The sequence below is a fragment of the Cygnus atratus genome, chromosome 3 (assembly GCF_013377495.2).
Source record: "Cygnus atratus isolate AKBS03 ecotype Queensland, Australia chromosome 3, CAtr_DNAZoo_HiC_assembly, whole genome shotgun sequence".
Classification (NCBI taxonomy): domain Eukaryota; kingdom Metazoa; phylum Chordata; class Aves; order Anseriformes; family Anatidae; genus Cygnus; species Cygnus atratus.
In genome coordinates, this window is record NC_066364.1 from 59,410,444 (window position 1) to 59,431,735 (window position 21,292).

General features: G+C 39.6%; 1 long non-coding RNA gene across 2 annotated transcripts; it reads right to left on the reverse strand.

The window, feature by feature from the left end:
* Positions 1-8,829: 8,829 nt before the first annotated feature.
* LOC118244113 (uncharacterized) lies at positions 8,830-13,875 on the reverse strand. 2 transcript variants are annotated; one of them, XR_004777457.2, is made up of 5 exons: positions 13,766-13,875; positions 10,728-10,846; positions 10,046-10,176; positions 9,402-9,528; positions 8,830-9,076 (listed from the first exon to the last, which is right to left on the reverse strand). It is a non-coding gene; the product is annotated as an uncharacterized LOC118244113 (long non-coding RNA). The 2 variants fall into 2 exon arrangements; XR_004777458.2 differs by lacking the exon at positions 10,728-10,846 and having other exon boundaries at positions 13,766-13,868.
* Positions 13,876-21,292: the final 7,417 nt, after the last annotated feature.

Consider the following 21,292-nt stretch of genomic DNA (forward strand, 5'->3'; position numbering starts at 1 on the left):
TAAAGCCTGTTCAAAGTTGTTGCTTTTTACCCTCAAAACAAAGAGGCATTATGAAGTCAACAAAGCTGTTTCCACATCATGGATAGATTCCCTTGGCATGCAATCTTCTCAAAAGAAAGGTATGAACTACCGAAGCCTAGCTGCCAACGTTTTTCATATATTGTCTGTATTCACACACGTGAACTTTGCTGAACTAAAAGGAGAATGTATCTGACCACAAACTTTAACAATCTTTATTTAAATAACTTATTATATTAATGACGATGATGATGATGATGATGATGATGATGGTGATAATAATAATAATAATAATAATAGGAATTATGAAGACCAGTTTGGAATTTCTATATATTGATTCCATCTTTATTGGTATCATTATTACAATGGCTACAATTTTACTAATTTTTTTGTAGTAAAATCACTTTTTAAAAGTGACATGAAAATATACTTTTATGAGGAATTTTACTGAAAAGTGGGTTACTAAACTAAACACAAGACTAAAGGAGATGCCTTCAAAATATACACAGGACAGAGCTATATAAAGTTTTGAATTTCAAGAAAAGATTGGGACCCTGTGCAAAGATGAACAAAATAATGTCTGTGTAGCTGTTCACTGTCAGAGTCGGAGGAGAGAAGTCAAAAGAAGAATCAAAGGTTGTGCCTTTGGATGTGAAAGAGAATGGTGTTCTTCACAGCCATAGAAAACGGAAGTGGAAAGGGTTTTGCAGGTAAGATAAAAAAGATTGGTTTTGGTTAGACTATGCTTGAGTTGGCCTTGAGCCGTTCAGGATGCAAAGTCTGGGAAAAAAAAATAGAGAGAGAGAAAGAGAGAAACACCCATCTGAAAGAAGATGAAGAAGGGAAGAAGGTAAAAGAAAGATATTTTGTGAAGCAGACACGTCAGCTCAGAGTTAATAGGTAAATCTGTACAAATGGTGACATACAAATGGTGAATAGAGGGGAAGGAGAGGTAAGCAACAAAAGCCTTTGAAAGAGGAGGAGTACTCACAGCTGACAATTGCTTATGACAGACATGCATTCCACTGAGGTACAGAAATATCACATGACACCAGCAAATCATTTAATTTAGGAAGCAGATGAATTTAGGATATTGACTATTGAGTGATGTGGAAAAGATTAACCCACTTCAGATCAAGTGTAGAATAGTTTCAAATAACTAATTTGGGAAAATACAGATTCAATTACTACTCAAAGAGAAGGTGAAGGTAATGATGCCTCTGCAAAGAATTATTCATTCAGGGCTAATTGTTATTCCTGTCAGAGGAATATTTAGTAGCTTAATTCACACAACTCTAGGACATGTTTTTAGATTTTCAGATGAAAGATACCTAAAGAATGAAAAACTATGTTAGTTGTATACGTAATTATTTTAATGAACCAATGATTGTATTTTCAGAAAGACATGTAATAACACGATTAAGTACATCTTAAATTTCCACTTGACGTTTGATTACTGTACTTACTTAAAGTTGATCATGCTGGGTTATACTCAAAGAGCCCAAATTCTGCTTAAGTCTCCATGTCTAGGAGAACTAAGTGTGCTTTAAAGAATCACTCAAAGAGCTTAAATTACATGTTAAGGAAAGTAGTAATTAGAATTAGCTAATAGGATAAAACAGGCATGGAGACTTAGCTAAAATACAGCATATGTTTATACCCTATATTGAAGATAAACTGCTGTACGTTTTCATCTAAGTGCTTACCTGAATCTAGACCTATGATCATAACTAAATACAAAATTGGTGATGAATAAGCGCTGAACTGCATCAGTCACACTCTCCTCAAGTATTACTTTAATTAGCAAACAGTCTTGTTTGACCTAATTGGGCCCATTCTGGTGAACAACTAGTTATGAGTAGTTTCAAAATGCGTGGGCGTGATGGTCACAATTTATTCAGTGCTAGAAAGTACCTTTCATAGCCAAAAGCTGCCAAACTGTTGCATTTTTAAAACAGCAGATAAGAAAAGCGTTTAGGGAATGGCTAGTTTATTAGCACATTGTTTATTGTCCATACTACATGTGCTTTGGGGGAATGTATTCATGTTATTTTATTTTAAATAGAGTTGAATATTTTAACACTATTTATAAAGCTGCACATTTTAGCATGCAAAGCAGTCAGGAACATTCCATAGGCATCTGCTGGGACATGGGCTACTGCTCTGCCAACTTTCTGTGGGCAATATTTTTTTTTAACGCAATGAAGAGAATTCCTTTGAAAGGAACAGACAAATATATGTGTGTAGTTTACATACTTCTGTGGTTCACATATTTTGTGGCTAAAAATATCCAGAGTCTATATCCCACCTTCAGATTCAGACTTGGAAGCAGATCCAGCTGCAGAGTACAGCTTTTGTATGTGGCTCATCTTTTCTTGTGTGTGAAAATAATTTATTAAAAAAAAAAATAGAAAGAAACCAACCCTGAAACCTTAAACCTTGGAATCTGACTTGGCATGACTATTCCTTTCATAATTTCATTTCAGAAGATGCTTGGTCCAACTGTCTCTACATAAGGGTAAACATGCAAAGGTTGGACAGCAGCTGAAAAATTACAATCTAAATACTTCCTAAAATCTGATATTTGGACTGACCAGACTGAAGGAAAATATATCACTTGGCTTTAAAGATGGCAACATCATAGGAATAGACTCTCTTAGATTTCTGGCAGGTTCACTGGCTTGTTCATACTGTCACAATGTCTTTCTCAACACAGAGCAACAAATACTACTTTTACTACTGAGCTTAAGTAGGATGCATGCAATGCTCCTACAGTACTTCTACAAGTGGAGATGAGGCCCCAGTTCTTTTGCTACCTCTAGACTAGGTGGGGAGAACGGGACGTATTGTTACAAATTAAGCCTGTCATTTTCAGCTATATTATTCCTTGCTAGTTTAAGATCTATAGTTGCAAAGACATACCACTTAAGACAGGAACATTTATTCTGACCAACTCTCTTTATAAAACAGCTAATTGGTCTTTAAAATGGTGCTCCAAAGAAAACCAAGGAATACATGGTTTGTGTAGACATTTGTGCAATCATGTGAACAGAGGACCTTTTTTCAACCTGAATCACATGACAGTTAACTGTGTAGGCTGAAACAAATGGAGCTAAGCACAAATTCAGCCTTTTCTTTTCCCTTTGTCTATGGCGACTAGCCACCCTGTTTTCTGACATGTCCCCTCTTTTCACCCAGCTCAAAAAGTAATTTGATTGGGCAAATGGGATGTGGCACATGTCCAGAAGGCCTAGGGGATGTTCTGCTACCAGACCAGGCAACAGCAGTAGCTCTTGATACATTCCTGCATGTCCAGAGGTCTTGGACCAGTGACAAGAGCACTGTTGTGAGCTGAAAACTGACAGATATCCTGTGCTCACTGCACATACACTCAGTAGTCAGTCTTTGCATCTAGTCTGATGCACCCAAAAATGTTTCTGATTACATGTGTTAGCCATCTGTGCATTGCATGCGTATATATATTCCAGTCCAGGATTTCCCAGATGGAAATATGGGAGTACTTTCTGTACCCACATTGAAGTAATCATTATTAGAAGTGACCTGAGTCCATGCTTGCCCTTCTCAGTACAACGACAAGGAACCAAATTTGCTTTCATTAACATGTCTGCATGTGTTCATCCAAACACATTGCAAAATATTGCATAACTTCAACACTGCAAAAACTTCATATCTCCTTCACAGAAACTTACTGTCAGCTAACAAATGCTTTGTCTCTGAGAAAAGGGTAAAAAAAATCCCAGCTTTTCTTGAACTATAAATGTAATTTCATTTGTTCTTTCTTTAATTTTTGTACCGTTCACTCTCAAGAAGTGCTTGTTTGACCCTGAGGTTCATTTTCCAGGGTGCAACTCACATCTGTTGATTTCATCATGGGAATTAACTTTTCTTTACTTTGACAGATAAATAACATTAGGAGATTGTTGTTTAACTGGCCACAGTTTCCACCAATAAATTCCAAACAAACTGAAAAAAAAAAGAAAAAAAAAAGGTAATATATTTTTTTCCTCTCTTTGAAATATCCTATACCCTATTCCTTTACCATTATTCATCTCTAGCTGGGAAAAATGTGTACATATTTCTCCTGAAAAATGGTTTCTGATGGCTTAGGAAGTGGATCAGGATTATGTGTTTTACATCCACAGGCTATGGGGAGGTCCCAGTTTCATTCCTGAAATACAAGAATTTATGTAACCACTAAGATGCTGAAAGTACAGTAATGTTCTTTCCAGCCTTAAACAGGCTTAAGACCGAAGAGTAGTTCTGGTGGGAAAATGATCAGAGAAAGGCTCTGCTTTCTAAATGAAAGCATGAAGTATTCTGAGCTACATGCCTGCCATTAAACAATGTAGACCATATTCAGTGCTGAAGCTAAAAAATAAAACACAAGTCCACAATCATAGGAAGTCACCTCATCCAAACTGCGGTCTCAAGAGAGGGACATTTATGTTCTCTAAGACCTCTGCTAATGGAGATTTCCCAAAATTCCCAGATAATTTGTCTCAGTCTCTCACTACCCTTATTGTAAGGATATTCAGCGTATTTTTACATCTAACATTTTTAGAAGACTACAAATAACTCTTACTCTGGACTTTCCTCAGTTGGTCCATGTGCTAATGTGGTGGTTTTACCCAACTGGACAGCCGAGCTCCACCACAACCGTACTCTCACTCCCTGTCCTCAAAGAGAAAGGGGGAGAAAATACGATGGAAAAAGGCTCAAGGGTTGACATAAGGACGGGGTGATCACTCAACAGTTATCATCACGGGCAAAACAGACTCAGAGTAGGGAGACTAGAGAAATTTATTACCTATTCCTAACAAGGTAGGGAAGTGAGAAACAAAGAAAAACTAAAACCAACTTCGTCGCATCCACCTTCTTCTACCTCCTAGCACTGAGTAGTGCAGGGTAACAGGGAATGGGGGCTGCGGTCAGTCCCTGACGCTTTGTCTCTGCTGCTCCCTCACGGTCCCTCTCTGCCCCTGCTCCACGCAGGGTCCCTCCCACGGGATGCCGTCCTGCCCGAACTGAGCCTGTGGGGGCTGCCCACAGCCAGCAGCTCTCCAAGCACTGCTCCCACACGGCTCCGTACCATGGGGTCCATCCCCCAGGAGCAAACGGCTCCAGCACGGGTCCCCCATGGGCGGCAGCTCCCCCCAGCCGCCCTGCTCCTGCGTGGGCTCCTCTCCACGGGCTGCAGCTCCGGCCAGGGGCCTGCCCCTACGGGGGCTCTCCATGGGCCGCAGCCTCCTCCAGGCCACATCCACCTGCTCCACCGGGGGCTCCTCCACGGGCTGCAGCGTGGAGATCTGCTCCATGTGGGACCCCTGGGCTGCAGGGGGACAGCCTGCTCCACCAGGGGCCTCTCCACAGGCCCCAGGGGAACTGCTGCTGCCTGCCTGGAGCACCTCCTGCCTTCCTGCTGCACTGACCTGGGGGCCTGCAGGGCTGGTTCTCACTCCTTGCTCTCCCAGCTGCTGTGTCACAGCAGTTTTTTCCCCCCCCATCCTTAAATCTGCTCTCACAAAGGCACAAACAACATTGCTTATTGGCTTGGCTCTGACCAGCAGCAGGTCCCTTTTGGAGCCATCTGAAAATGGCCCGTACCTAAGATGGGACAGCTTCTAGCCTCTAATCACAGATGCCACCCCTACAACACCCCACTACCAAGACCTTGTCACGTGAATCCAATATATCTAAAGAGCAAGGTGGCACCCCAGATTTATTGACTACATGCTACTAGCTATGTGTTCTGCCCCTGATTTTACCAACTTCCTTCCTTTGACTAATTTCAGAAGGCATTATTGACACTTTCTGACCTTCATGTGTTAGACTATGTCAGATTTCCTCGTGGGAATCTGAGGAGTATTAGGGCACAGAGCTATTCCCACTGGAATTTGCTAGGAGAACAGTCTTTCATTAGGAACATACACTGTGCTTCAGTAGCACCTTCAGTGTGAAGATCCCTTTTCGCCTCCCAACAAGGTTTTCACACTTGTCTGCCCAAAGAAGCAAGTTAACCTGTCACAAAAATAAGAAATAAAGAGGAGGAAGCACAAGGATCTATTTGTGATCACAGACTTGATTGCAGTTGGAATTTGTTACCAAGAGGATTCCTCTCTGATAAGCACGTGTGGACCATAGAAAATACTCTACGTGAAACTTGGAGGAAGTTGTTTAGGTGACTTCTGAGTTGCCCTTGACTGTGAATTCCAACCCTGACTTCATTCTGTGCATTATATTCTTCATGTGTATACCATCCACTATCTTCCCTGAGGCTTACTTTATTGTAAAGAGATTGGGTCTTTCAAAAGGGAAACCAGTTATTTTGAGAGGAACACCTTTGGGAAAAGTTAGACCCAGAGCTAACACATCAAAGGGGCTGTGAAAAACCTGGTGAGTATTGTGGATCTGTAACAGGCATTTTGGAAATGCTTCAGAAATGCATCATTTTCTTCTGGAGACCTCTGCTAGCACTGAAGAAAATGATTAAAGAATAATACGATTTTTTTTCCTTGGGTTCTAGGAGAACAGTTCCAGACTTTTTAACACTTGAACATTGTCATCTGCAGAAATCAGCAGTGTTGCACTCACAGTAAGCTTGAGTTTTGATGCCTGCCTTCTATATGATGGGTCATCAGGCCAGGAACTATCTCTTGTCTACTTATCCATTTTTAATGTGTTATTAGTAATACTTATCTACCTACCCAAGTGTTATATTGCACTGAAATTATTATTTTTTTTATTAGTTCTAACTTTTTTTTTTTTAATTTCTCTTTTAAATTCTTACTGTGAATTACTTGATTAAATTTCCTAGGCAAAGACATAACGTTTTTTTACAACTATGGCTACTTTGATTTCCTAGCTGAACATGCTGCCTCAAGCATCACTTGGTGTCTTTCAAAAAGTATAAGAGAGTAAAACACTTAAGCAGATTCTTAAACAGTATTAACAGTAATGCAGTGGATTTATATCAGTCCAACAGGGGATGGGAAAGGGACTTCCACAGACAGTGAGGACCAGATGTATCTTTAGCGTGAAAGGATATTTTTACCCTGCATACACTGGAAGTGGAGGTAACAGAAATACAGCCACTGCAGTTTCGGAGCTCAGCTCTGCAGCTGCAGCACACTACCAGTGTGCTTCAGAAAATATGTGTGTTTAGACTGAAGCTGATGCATGTCTGGCCATAACAAATTAGTGTGCAAAACAACCATAGGCAGACCCAGTGTCATAAAAGCAGTGAGCCCTGCTTTCAGTGTCAATCAGCTTGGTCCATTATGTTTTGCCTTTGACTCTCCTTCTCTAACACATCTATATCCAGTTTATATTGAAGCCATTTATTTCACTGATTCTAAGGCCTACTGCCAACCGCAGTGCTGTAAAATAAGGAAGTCTTCCAACAGTGTTTTTCATAGGCTTGATGGCTGGCATTTTCAGTGCATGTTTGCATATGTATGTTTGGCATGCTGGAGGCCTGAGCACACTGCTCCTCCAAACACCTTGGTGTGAACCAAGACTAGCAGAACAGCATCTGCACTTAAACAGTGAAATGCTGTTCAATGAAGAATTGCCTCAGAGCAAATCCCAGACAGTGCCATTCCTGCATACCTGTAAATTTTGCTGCCAGAGGATGATGTCTGTTCAGTCACATTGTGGCAGTATTTATAGCAGGACAGGATAGTTTTAGAGACAATAACATATGGGATGCAAGATGAAGCAAGGGAAAGAAATAAAAGCTCTTTTTTTTTTTTTTTTTTTTTTTCAGAACAAGAGTTGACTGCTGTGAAAGATCAGGAACTCCTAATTCAATCTGTCAGATTTTTATTTTATCCACAGAATCCACAATTCCAGAAAAGAAATGGTCTTCCAAAGCATTGGCAAACCTTCCAAAATTCTGCCTCTAATCATCATTGCTTGAAAGTATCAGAATCTGTGTGGATAATATACAAATCCAATAAGCTCAATATGTAAATCAGTTCAGTCACACAGAGGACATAAAAAAAAAAAAAAGCTAACAAAGGATCTTCACAGTTTATAGTTTGCCAGTCTTTAAAATTATGACAGTGAAGTTTCTTGTTTTCTCTTGGATGGTCCTGGAGATTATTACCCAATGACAACTGCACCCCATTCAGGAATGCTTGCCTGGAAATCTTAGACAATAAAATGTCATATTTCTTGCCTCGGCTATAACAGAAGCGAACACATCAGCAGAGGGTCAAGGGAATGACATGCCATTACTGCAAAAATTTTCTCCTATGGCTACTCTTTATTCTCCCAGTGGGATTCTTCACAGAGTAATGATGGAAATCTGTTTGCACATGAACTGCTTCCCTTTTAGTTCTAGCAGGGTGACAGGAATCATTCCTGCTCTAAAGACCCCAAAGTCAAGTGAGCTGAACTCTTTTGGAGTGGGACTCCAGTGCTCACAGCTTTTCTATTGAAAACCAGTTCTTTATAGGGTGAAAGAATGGAATTTTCATAAAATCAGTTCATCATAGATACAGCAAATCTAAACTAGAAAGCAATTCAGACACATGGGAAAGAAAATGCAGGCGTGAGGTGCTCTGTTCTTAAAGGGCTGTGAATGAGCAGCTTAATAATATCGGTATAATAGTGAGCAGAAAATGGATGCATACACTATGCAGATCAGAAATGGATGTACTATTTCGAATGAGCCTAGCAACAGGCACATATATTACATGTGGCATCTCTAATACAAGTGTGGCCTATATAAGCTTATGCAAGTTTGTAAAGAAGAAAAAAAAAAGCACAAACCCACAACAATTATTTGTTATACTGATTTAATTGACATAGCAGAGGACATTCTGGTTTGTCACAGCAATACACTGAAAAGAAGTGGTTCACTGCCTTCTCAGTGGCTTCCCCCACTCAGAAGCACGCAAGAGTAAAGGCTGGGAATCACAGAGGAAGACGTTATGTACTCTGTTTTTCTTGTAGAAAGTTTGTTATACTGAGCTCTGGACGGTGAGGATGGAAGAAGGAAGGCTTCTACATTGCACTCACTGTGCACCAAAACCTAGTCAGGTGGATACATAAAAAAGACAGAAAATGTCACCCCATCAGTGAGATGCGCAGGCACTGCAGTCCAAGTCAGCCTCCGCCCTCCTCCAGGTGTCTTAGTGATCCATCACCAACACCCGTGGGAACAAGCAGCTATTAGATGTAGCAGCTGCAAGAGGAAGTACTGCTCTGCCAGCTTCTACTCATCCTGCCCTTTCCTATACGCATACCTCTCAAAGGCACCAAAACATCCATCTCGCTTCTCCACCCTACTGTCACATCAGTTCCTCCCTCATCCATCCCATCTGCATCATTTCACCTACCAAACACTCTCCACCCACCTTACATCAGGCTGTTAACACCCATATTTCCTGTGCTGTTGTGTCCCTGATCTCAGAGCCTGAGCAAAAGCGCCAGCCGGGAGAGGTCCTTGCAGCAGGCTCCAGCAGCAGATCGGCAATGGATTGCCTTGTGGAGATACAGAGAAAAAAGCTAGGTGATTTCAAACACAATAAAGCATTTATAGTTTTTTCAGTGTCAAAATCTGTTTCCACACCCAGAGAATTGCATATCATTATATCTGACCTTTTATACCTCTATATCACTATATCTAATGAATGTTTGCTTTGTTGTTGTTTTTTTGTTTGTTTTTTAATGCATCAACACTCTTCTTTAAAATATACTTCACAGTACAGTGAAAAAAAAAATAGAAATTGCCAGTATACTGTGTTACGTACACCCTGAGCTTTAACCCCCACCGAAACCCAAGTTGAGAGCAGCCACCCAAAGACTTCAGCCCTGCGTAAAGCTGGGGGTTTTGAGAAGGGAGTGGGGAGGCACCGGCGGCTGTGCTGTGCCCGATGAGCAGTACTGCACACAATGGGCAATTGTCTTCCAGGTGTATTCATTTGTCTCCACAGAACAACATTCCACAGAGCACAAAAGCCTTCAGTGTAGGGACAGCTAAGCATAACAAATGACATACCAGACTTTCCCTGGGTCTTTGATGATTGTAAGAGGTCTCTGTGCCGCAGTTATTGACTTTGCTGTCTTTGTGTTATCCTTTAAAATGTATTAGTGTGTTGCATCATTTCAAGTTCTGGTGCAGGATTCACACTGGAAGGTAGGGAAACCAGAGGAGGAAGAAGAACTCTGAAATAATTCTTAGGCTGGCACTTTCTAAAATAGTCTGTTGTTGTCTTTCTGGCTGCTGGTTTTGTTGTCTCCACTCTTTTTTTTTACAAGGCAAAGGTTTTTACAGACTGAACTATCTTCACGTAGCTCCAAATAACCACTTATTTTGGTAAAATTTATAACACCAGATTCTACTTTTAGCCAGGAAATGCAAACAAAGCTTGGAGACAGCTTGTTCCCTGACCCCAAATTCATTCCATGTTGCTATAGCATCACCCCCTGAGAAAATGGGACCGGCTCTTTTCCTCTCCTTAGACCTGCTCAATGGGCTTTTGTCAGCTGTTGAATTATAGCATTAAAATTTAAATACTAGGGATTTAATGGAGGATTATTATGACACCCTGGTGCATTCTTTGTGTTGCTCTTGGCAACAAACCCAAGGAATGAGTGAAAGAAATAAAAACGAAGAGCTGTCTTGTTAAAATCATGCTGGTGCTAAGACATATTTAGGAGAGAGAAAAATGGTTTCCTACCTTTGACTATTATTGTTACATCAAATGGACTGAAAACCTTTTTCAGACAGTAAGCACAACTAGCAGTGGAACTCCATTCCAAAGCTGTTATCGTATTTTGAAAACAGGTTTCTTTCTACCTTGTGCACAAAATAAATGTGATCAACAGTTAGAAGGGCATTGCATCTACTTACTACTTTCCGTGGCTCATCAGATAACAGCAACACTTTTTAACATTCTGGCATTTCAGAAATGTCAGACAAATTATTTTAAAGCAGAAAGCACTATCTGCCTCTATCAGAATATATGCATGATAAATTTTGTATACATATTGCATATGCATGACTTACACAAATGCTTAAATTGCTTAATAAAAATGGCATTTTTTTAGTATCATGTTTTCTACTAAACTTTCTATATTTTAAGAATATTTTGCAGAAAACATCACCTTTTACATAGAATACAATAGAATTTGATGTTAGTCTTTAAACAGGAATTTCATTCTGGGCTGTATAGCCTGCCTGTGTAGTGAAACACCACAGAAATCATCCACGGAGCACACTTTGTCTGCTGATCACTGGTTTTCCCCAGAGAAATCAGGTCCAAATTCACCTCTAGTCTAACTGCACTAAATTCTGTCCAGAGGTGTGGTTTTTACTCTTTCTCTTTTTGGTAATTACATTAAATACATTGTGTGTGTGTGAAAGAGAGAGAAGTACCTAGAAATATGAGCTTTATATAACTTTCAACTTGAAACTCTGGAGGCAACTTAACACATCCTCCATGAATGAACATCAGCATAATATATTTAACATGCTAAAATGAATTCATGAGCTGATCCAGCTTTTTTGAACATGAAGCTAGTTTCTGTGTTTTAGGTTGTGTCACAGATTGGTCATCTGAACTCCTTCTCCTGGGTAGAGAACTGGACCAGAGCAAGCATGTTAAACGTGAACCTGCAAACCTCTGCTTGAGTTGGCTGAGAAAACTCCACTAACGGTGAACATCTGATCAGTGAGCACAGCTGGGATAAAAGCAAATTGGACAGAGGCTATAGACAAAAGGAAGTGATAGCCAACTAATGACAATAACAACAAAAAAATAACCTGATCTCAGACACATTAACCTCAGCGTATAAGTATAAAAAAACTGTCAGTTAGAAAGAATAGAAAAAGGACTGCTTCAGTATTTTGTTATTTTCAAAATATTCAGTATTTTATTATTCATTAATAAAACACTGAAAATATTATATTAAATTCTTTCTGGAGATTAGTCTCCCCCCCTTCCCCAGCCCCCCCCCCCAAAAAAAAAAAATATCTCATAAAGCTACCTGATTTTTCAGAACCATACAGAAAGAGGAGAAAAGTTTTCCTTAAATTCAAAGGAAATGGTTGACCATGGTCATACATTCCTAGAGGGTTGTGTGGGCTTGCCTTGCTGTCTTTCTATTTCAGGATTGCTTCACACACAGGATTTGTCCAGCCTTAGGTAGAGGATAGGTGCACTGGACACCTTGAGATTCATTAATATGCTCTGTCCTGTTGGGGGCTCCAAAAAGGGAACTAATTAAGCCCCATGTACTTCAGGAACTGTTACAAGCGTAAATTCACCTGTGGCATGCCCATTGTGTACACAAGCAGAGTGGAGAATAGCTGTCACATGAAACAGAAGGAGGAATCATGCTAAAAAATTAGCTGCTGGGAACTTGCAGAAAAATGCTACCTTGCTTCCAGTAAGGACGAAGGGAGAAGAAGGGCCTCCAAGGAGGCTCAAAGAGGTATAAAAGCACGTGAGAGGGAACTTCAAGGTAGCGTGGAGAAGCCAAGCCCAATTTTTGAGTATGATTTTCTAGTGCTTGGGGTATCCACTTATTTTTACAATAAAGAGGTGCCTTCCATGTTACTGATCTTTACTGATCTCTTTCAGTGACTAGTGAAAAATATGTCAAATGTATTAGTTTAAAATGTATGATAAAGTGTCCCAAATAACTAGGCTCTGGGGAAAAAAAGAAAAAAGAGTATATAATGAAAATACTGACCATGTATAATGAAAGTAATGACCAGCATAACGTATGAAAGCAAATCTTTGACAAGCTGATGCATCAATTAAAAAAGTTTCCTTGGTTTCATAATTGATCTGTTTGCTGTGTTGGAGATGCTATCTCAGCTAGAGATCATAGCACATCTGAGAATATGAGTGTTTCTGGTTTCCATTATGACCACTTTAGCACCTGGGATCTTTCCTTTGTGTTTCTGTAGAGTACAATTACTCCTATGGTGTCTGCTGCTGGCTTCACACATTGGAAACTGGTCATATGTAGTAGAGAGAATTTAAAAAACAAGAGCAGCTATCCTATTCTCTCATAAATACTTTCTTGTTTGTGTTTCCAGACTGCCAAGAAAGATATTCTCACAGCATCGTGTGGCTGGAACGCCTGAGAAATTTTCTTGATACATCCCCACTGAAAAGTTTTAAGGTGAGACTATATCCTCTCTTAGAAATAGTGCTGGTTAGACAGACGTCCAGTACACACTGTAGCTGTCTGGCCGTGGAAAAAATATCAGCTTTCTATGCTACAAATGCTACTATTAAGTCTTGGTAAATCTAGTGCTAGTATTTTGTTACTTTTATTTGAACATGATTACTTGTTGATATTTGTAGATTTTAAGCACACGTTTAGTTTATGGAGATGGTGAATGTTTTAGAGACACTACCGTCAAGATTACTAAGCCAAGTCCCTATGCATGGTTTTAAAAAGTAGTATCTGTTGTTGATTTATACCTCAGGTTACTACACATGACATAAATACCACAAGTAAATAACAAGTGATGAAGAGAGACTTCCAAACTGTACAAAACATGATTGTTTTCTGTATGTTTTTCCAGACTTTTATTTCTGATATTATGTTAGATTTACATTAATTTAAACAAAACCTGATTCAAGACACTAGTTACATTACAATTTCCAAAGCAAGTTATATTCCTACTACAGAAGTCAACATTTCCTGTCAAAGGGAAGCAAAGCACAATACTGTGGGAAAAACAAAAAGTCCCACTTACCTGGCTGGCCTCATAGAAAATCTCCTACTGAGAAAGAAAAAAATATTATTTTCCTTCAGTAGGAGTCTTTTTTTTTTTTTTTATTCTTGTATTTTTCTTATGATGAGACATGGGTACACTGAGTAGCACCTGTGGAACAAACAAACAAGTCCATAAATAAATAAAAGTCTTGCTGACAGAATTTATCTTTTTTTTTTTTCTTGTTTTTGCTCTTCTGTCCTTAAGAAAGACAGCTATAAGTACTAGATATGAGCTTCCCTCTCTTATCTGGACTGTTTTCAGCTAAAATTGGCACAGAAACCAATGAGACAAAACAAATACAATTATTCTTTAGATGAATAGTAGGCTACAAAATGCTCTCAAGGTTTGCAGTCCATTAACATGAGTATTTCCAATTGTTTTTGGCCATTTTCTATTCTCTTACTGGCAATGAAGAGATCAGTATCCCACCTTTTCCCTTTTGTCATCTGGAAGCTCATCCTCCTCAAATTGCTTTCTGCACAGGTACGTCCTTCAGAAAATGCAGCAAAATGCCTGTTTTCTCATGTGACCTCATCTTGCTGCCTACTCTGATGTCATCTTCTGAAAGCCACTTCTTTTTTTCCTAGTGGGTTGATTAATCCCGAAGAAATTCCACCTCCTGCCTAGGTATCTTCCACACTGCCGGTTGTGAAAAACACATCTGCTTTTCACAAATAAAACAGTTTACGATAAGGTATTTACACAGGGTATTTTCTGCATATAGGTCCATGATTCTCCCTCTACAGGGATCTCAGAAATGTGTGATGAGGACAACTGCACTACAATTATAGCCAATGGAAATGTGTTGTTTTTATCTTTGGAATTGAACACCTGACATTTAGCATGTGGAAGAACTATTAAAAGGTGTCTTTATCACTCTATTGTTCTGGTATTCTTAGATTGCATTTTATATATATATATATTTTTTTTTTTTTTTCTGGGACAGATGTTGTATAAATTCACCATGACCAAGTCCTGTCTTAAGGCATGTGATCCTTATTGAAAAAGCAGGCAAGAGATAGGAGAAGAAATAATCACAGAGTGGTGATTTGACTTACTTAAACTTTGGGAACAGAATGTACCTCCTGCATGCCTGCTAGTGCTCCTTGAGTATTTAATGGAAAATAACAGTTTTAAAGTTGTTCCCAATTTCTGAGGACTTAAACGACCCATTTTACTTCCCCATAACCTTGTATGAAATATTTGTCTACAGAGCTCCTGAAATTATCTCCAAAATTCTTTTACATTTCTTCCTGCCAAAAGTGATTTTTTCCAGATGCAAACTGAATTCTGAAAATTTTTGAAGGAAAATATGAATAACATTTAAAAGATCATTGGCTATTTCATGAAAAAAGAAATGTAAAATGGATGTGAACATTAGTATTTGGGAAAATGAGCTATTGATTGACTGTTTTCATTCCTAGTTGTGTAGCCCACAGCCCATGGAGCTTATCAGTACAGCCAACAAAATTGTCAAGACTTCTAGTCCTTCTCAGCTTTCCCACAGACAGTAATACAATTTCTGTAGATCTTCATTTTAATGAAGCTGAAAGTTTCACTTCTCTGTTGAAAATGTGCCAAAATTCAGATTGAAAAATCTCTCTATATTGTATTCACATGTAGCTTCATTTGTTTATTTTTCACCACCTCTTTCTCTGAAACAGCATCTCTTCCTTTAAAATGTAAAAGTATATGGTTCAGAAGCAACCTTCACTTTCCAATGATTAGTGAATTTTTGTGATGTTCTAAGTATTTTCAGTGGCTCTAATCAGGTGCATATTTTCATGCATTTTATTTTTGACATTTCCTGTTTATATATTTATTTATTTTCAAATTTCCAGCTCTTGCTCCAAGGCCATCTCCAAATTTGGTAGCAATGTCAATGGGATACTTCTTGGCAAAGATATTGCTCACATTTTTGTTCTGTGATTGTATTCAGTAAATCCTTGCTAAAATCCCAAGACCTTGGGGGGTAAATAAAAGCCTGTTTTGTGTTGCAATAATGTTTTTGTGCAATTTATTTCCTTCTGCTGAATTAAAAATGACTTTATCTGTAAAAAGTACTAGGCTCTTTTTATAACTTGGGGCTGATGTAATGGTAGCAATTTAAATACTTCTGGGCAATGTTTTTCCTTTGAGTGAGCATATGGTCTAATCTATCAACAACATGCACTGGTGATTTATCAAAAATGCTTCATTTTCATAGTCTTTTTTGTTATACTAGCCATTCATTGAGTTTGGAACAAAATGAATTCATTCTCTAGTCAGCTCATATCTGAGTATGCTTTCAGAATGACAAATCCCACAGTTGCTCTGTCTGTGCAACTATTCCATGTCATCTTTTCTTCAACTTGGTGACAGTCACAATAATTCCATATTTCAAAGCCATTTACTTGTATAAGGTTTTCTTCCTTTCTAGTGTGGCAATTTTATTCCACCCCTTATTTGCTCCTGCAAATCTGACTTTAAGAAACTGTAACAACATTCTCCTATTTTCACAGGGCAAGCGTTTCTTTTCCTGTACTTTGTGTTGGCAGACTTTGTCATTTGACCTACAACATGTCAAATGATTTTCCATAAAATGTTTATTGACTGTTATTACTGACGAATTTATTATACTACTACTCTGGCTATGAAATCTTAATATTATGAAGACTTGTTTTCTTGCTTTTCTGTTTAATGTCCTTTTATATCTACTAAAATTTTCACAACTTATTGGAAAACTTCATATCATCCTGTAATCTTTATTGAATACTATATTGATTTGCAATTATTGAGAGGTACTTTCTAGCAGTTTCTGGCATTGTGGGCATCAAAAATGAGTTCTTTGTTGTGTTAATAGGACTTTCTTGAAACCAATCTGTTGCTCAGTTGTAGTTAAGGATCCAGTTGACAGAAGTTTCCATCACATCAACTTGCCTTACAAAGTACTTTCTCTTCTGCACACGTAAACCTGTGTTTTTACATGCAGCATGTTTTTAAGTACCTCCGATGTATCTGAAAATTTTCAGGACACCGTGGCTTTGGTGTTCAGCTTTGTCCCAGTTAGGTTATTCTGGCACATTTACAGGTAAAATATATTTCAGGTAAGTCATTACATGTGCTCCTTCTGCATTGGTTCTAGCATCATTCAGTTTTACTTGCTTCCATCTCTGCCACTTTTATAGGCTCTTTGTCATTTTTAATGGCTCAACTAGAGTGTCAACATACTAATAAAAGTCCTTTCTGATGGAGCAAGAGCCTCCAGTAGGAAGCTTCAGCAGTAAACAGTGTCTAAAAGAAGCATGTACTTAGGGAAGTGTCTACTCTCTTGTGTTGTGGAGGCCCAGACTTCACTGAAAAACAACCCAAAGTAGTTCAATTTTGCAAGCCGGTGTATTTAGACACTAGTGTTTTTTGATAGGAGTTTTTGATGATTTTTTTTTTTTGATGGGAGGGGGAGACAGGTTCTTATGTTCATTAAACCTACACCAATCATCAGTACATTCAAAAGGGAGAATAGTGGTCAAAATCTTATCCTTATTTATAGCCAATTCAAACTGTTTTCTGGAAGGGGTGGCATGGGTACGACTAGTTTTAAAAAGTAGTTCCCAGAGAAAACAACTGCAGGGAAATTAGATTTTTGCTGGAATCATACTGAAGCTTTACTGGAATCAGATTCAGTACTCAGAGTAACTCCAGATTTTAAACTCTGTTCTTGCCCAGATGGTTTTCAGCCAGACTTCATTATTTTTGGTGAGCTCATTTAAATTTTTACTTTATTCTTCAATCTGCAGACAGCTGGAACATTAAACTTTGATTTCAGCTCTTGTTTTTCTTAAGATTTTAGTAAATGTCTGTGCAGTTCCCAGCCTTTTAATCTTCTAGACTCATGCAAGGGGCAGCAGAAACATTCTTCTTCTACCTGAAATCCAATAGTATAGGAAGACAAAGGTTGTCCTAGGAAATCAGAGTAATGTTTCCAACAGCTATTTCCAATGAATGTTTGATAGCAAAGTGCTGAAAACAGTTGTCACAGATAATTTTGTCATTTTTATAACAATTTCTAAAGTGTGGTTTTAATTCTGTTTGAAGATCACATTCCGCAGGCATGACCTTGCTTACTTGTATTTATGAGGAATATCTTAACCTATTTGCTGTTCAAATTCTAAAGGGAGCAGAGGCACTCTCTAGGATGGGGGCCCCCTGGAACCAGAGATGAGAGTATAAGAGTTTAACATTTTTTTTCTTATTGGCCTGGGCTTAAGCTGTTGACCTCAATGATGTCTGGTGACAGTGAGTTCCTCAAGTTAATCGGTAACTCTGAGAATATTTCCATTTGTTTCACATCTGCTGCCTTTCAATTTCATTGGACTTCCATCTTTCCTGTATTATGAAAAAGGCTAAATATAAGAGTGCACATGCTTTTTCTATAACTTCCCATGTTTTGAAAACCACCATCACATCTGCTCAGCATTCCTGTTCTCTTCACTGTTTCGTACGAAAGACACTGCCTCTAACAACTACTGTCACCAGCTGCAGACTCCAAGTTTCTGTCTTCTTCAGAATCGAAGTGGTGTTTTGTCTAAGAAGGTATTGACAGATTTCAGGAAGAATCGTGCAATTTGCAGTCCTTCCTGTGCCCTTTCTGTGTGCTGTTGGTTCTCTGTAGCTGTTGATACAGATGGAGGGTTTGTGTGGCTGACCTCAGAGGATTTCTTATGGTCGGAGGGAAGGCTGGCAAGTTTGTCTGATGACTCACCCTTGTACCCTCTTTTCCTGCCCTTGACTCTTATATTTGAGTGGTATCAGATAACATCTATTAAAAACAAAACAGAAACTTATGGCTTTCCATAACGATGGCTTTCTCTGTTCTTTGGGCAGTTTGGCACTAAATGAAAATATCAATGAAAGGGTTGGATCAGGGCAACAAAACTCCATACCGGCTTTGCTTTCCTTGCTTCTGTGCAGTGTCCATCTCCTAAAAGCCCTTGCTGTTCTACTATTGCACAATCAAAGATAGCTCTTACATGCAGTTGCTAAAAGCAGAATGTTTTAAGTCTGAACATTGTGAAGTCAGTTAAGGAAAAAATACGTGGCTGTTTCACCAGGAGGGAGAAAAAAAAAAAAAAAGCCATTCTTTATATTTACATCTTGATGTTGGGTTCTGAGAATCCCAAATGTCAAAACACTAACTTCAAGGAAAGTGGAAACAGCTCTACTGGCAGTTCAACCAAGTGACAATATAAGACTTTAAGTAGTGGCTTGTGAGTTAATGAGTGATTAACAATTCACTCTTTTAAATTAGTTTTCCATAAGGACTTCAGAGACTTCAGATGGAAGCTAGGTTTGGATAAGTAATGGCAAAAGTTAATCCACAAATTTGCTTGGGCATTGCGCAGGCATTTTGGTGAGATTTCTAGTTCTTCCATCCAGTCACTTGTATAATGGGTTTATGTGGCAAAGTTTTGGTAGCAGGGGGCTGCAGGGGTGGCCTCTGTAAGAAGAGCCCAGAAGCTGCCCCATGTTAGATAAGGGCCCGAGTCTGACAGCTCCAAAGGGACCCACCACTGGCCAGAGCCGAGCCAATAAGCGATGTTGTCTATACCTCTGTGAGAGCAGATTTAAGAACAGGAAAAGAAAAAAAAAAACAAAACAAAACAAAACAAAAAACTGCTGCACAACAGCAGCTGGGAGAACGAGGAGCAAGAACCACCCCTGCAGACCCCTAAGTCGGTGCAGCAGGAGGGCAGGAGGTGCTCCAGGCAGGCAGCAGCAGTTCCCCTGCGGCCTGTGGAGAGGCCCCTGGTGGAGCAGGCTGTCCCCCTGCAGCCCATGGGTCCCACATGGAGCAGATCTCCACGCTGCAGCCCCCCCGTGGAGGAGCCCCCGGTGGAGCAGGTGGATGTGGCCTGGAGGAGGCTGCGGCCCATGGAGAGCCCCCGCAGGAGCAGGCCCCGGGCCGGAGCTGCAGCCCGTGGAGAGGAGCCCACGCAGGAGCAGGGGGGCTGGGGGGAGCTGCCGCCCACCCGTGGGGGACCCGTGCTGGAGCAGTTTGCTCCTGGGGGATGGACCCCGTGGTACGGAGCCGTGTGGGAGCAGTTCCTGGAGAGCTGCTGGCTGTGGGCAGCCCCCGCAGGCTCAGTTCGGGCAGGCCGGCATCCCGTGGGAGGGACCCTGCGTGGAGCAGGGGCAGAGAGGGACCGTGAGGGAGCAGCAGAGATGAAGTGTTAGGGACTGACCACAGCCCCCATTTCCCATTCCCCTGCACTGCTCCGGGTGGGGGGGGGGGGGGGGGCATAAAAGAGGTTGAATGGGGGAAAAGGTGTTTTTTGTTGTTGTTGTTGTTTTTGTTTGTTTTGTTTTCCTTTTTTTTTTTTTTTTTTTAAGTTTTTCACAGTGCTAGTCCACTACTGGTAAGTAATAAATTATATTAATCTCCCTCCGCGGAGCCTTTTTTGCCCATGATGATAATTGGTCTCCCCATCCTTACCTCAATCCTTGAGCCCTTTTCCATTGTATTTCTCCCCCTTTTTCCTTGAGGAGGGGTAGTGAGAGAGCAGTTGTGGTGGAGTTCAGCTGACCAGTTGGGTAAAACGACCGCAGCCTGGAAGTCTTGGAACTGTGTTCTGACTTGATCTTTTCTGAGATTTTTAAGGTAAGTTCAAACCAAGAAATGGAACACCAAATGAAAACCAAGATGAAGACAACTCAGACTGTTTTTGGATTCAGTGTTAGAAGGTTTTGCTGGCCCTAAAGATGACTCATTTCAAAATCACAGTAGATTTTAAAGGAAGTTCTGTTATTATTTTTGTGCCTGAGCAAAGAAATAGAATGCACCTGATTAAAGTAATGAAACACATCGAATAGCTTACATTTTTTTTCTTAATAATGCATATTAAAACCACTTGTAGACTCTTCACTTTCCAGAGTGGAAGTCCCAAAATAGGACTAAAAACAGCACCAAAAATTGAATTTGGTCGTGTCCAATAATATATACACTGCAGATCCACAACACAACAGTAGTTTAAAAAGACTCTTCAGCTCTGCCTTACATCTAGCAGCAAGCAGATTGAATCAGTACATGCTGTTAGATAAAGGCAGACTGAGTAGACCACTGACTGAGTTCCCAATTTTAGAGTATGGATTAAGCTATGTAGAAAATAAAAATATTAAATTAAGTGTCTCTGATAAATATTGGCTCTCTGACAGGTTTGAAACCCAGTATGCTAATTAAAACATACAATTTCTTAGTGACACTTGAACTATGAAGTCATCTCAATAATGTTATAATACATTGGAACAGGAACAAAAAACAAACGAAATATCTCCTGGGGCCAAATGATTACAACAGCTTTTGACTAACTCTTTTCACTTTCCTTCTCCCCTTGCTATTTGTACCTAGCACTCAAAGTCTGTTTCTCATGTTATGAATGCCTGGCTTTCTTATTTTGTAAATTCACAGAATAGCATGTGCAAACATGCACACCAGTTAAATAATTACAAAATGAAAAATCTTATTAACAA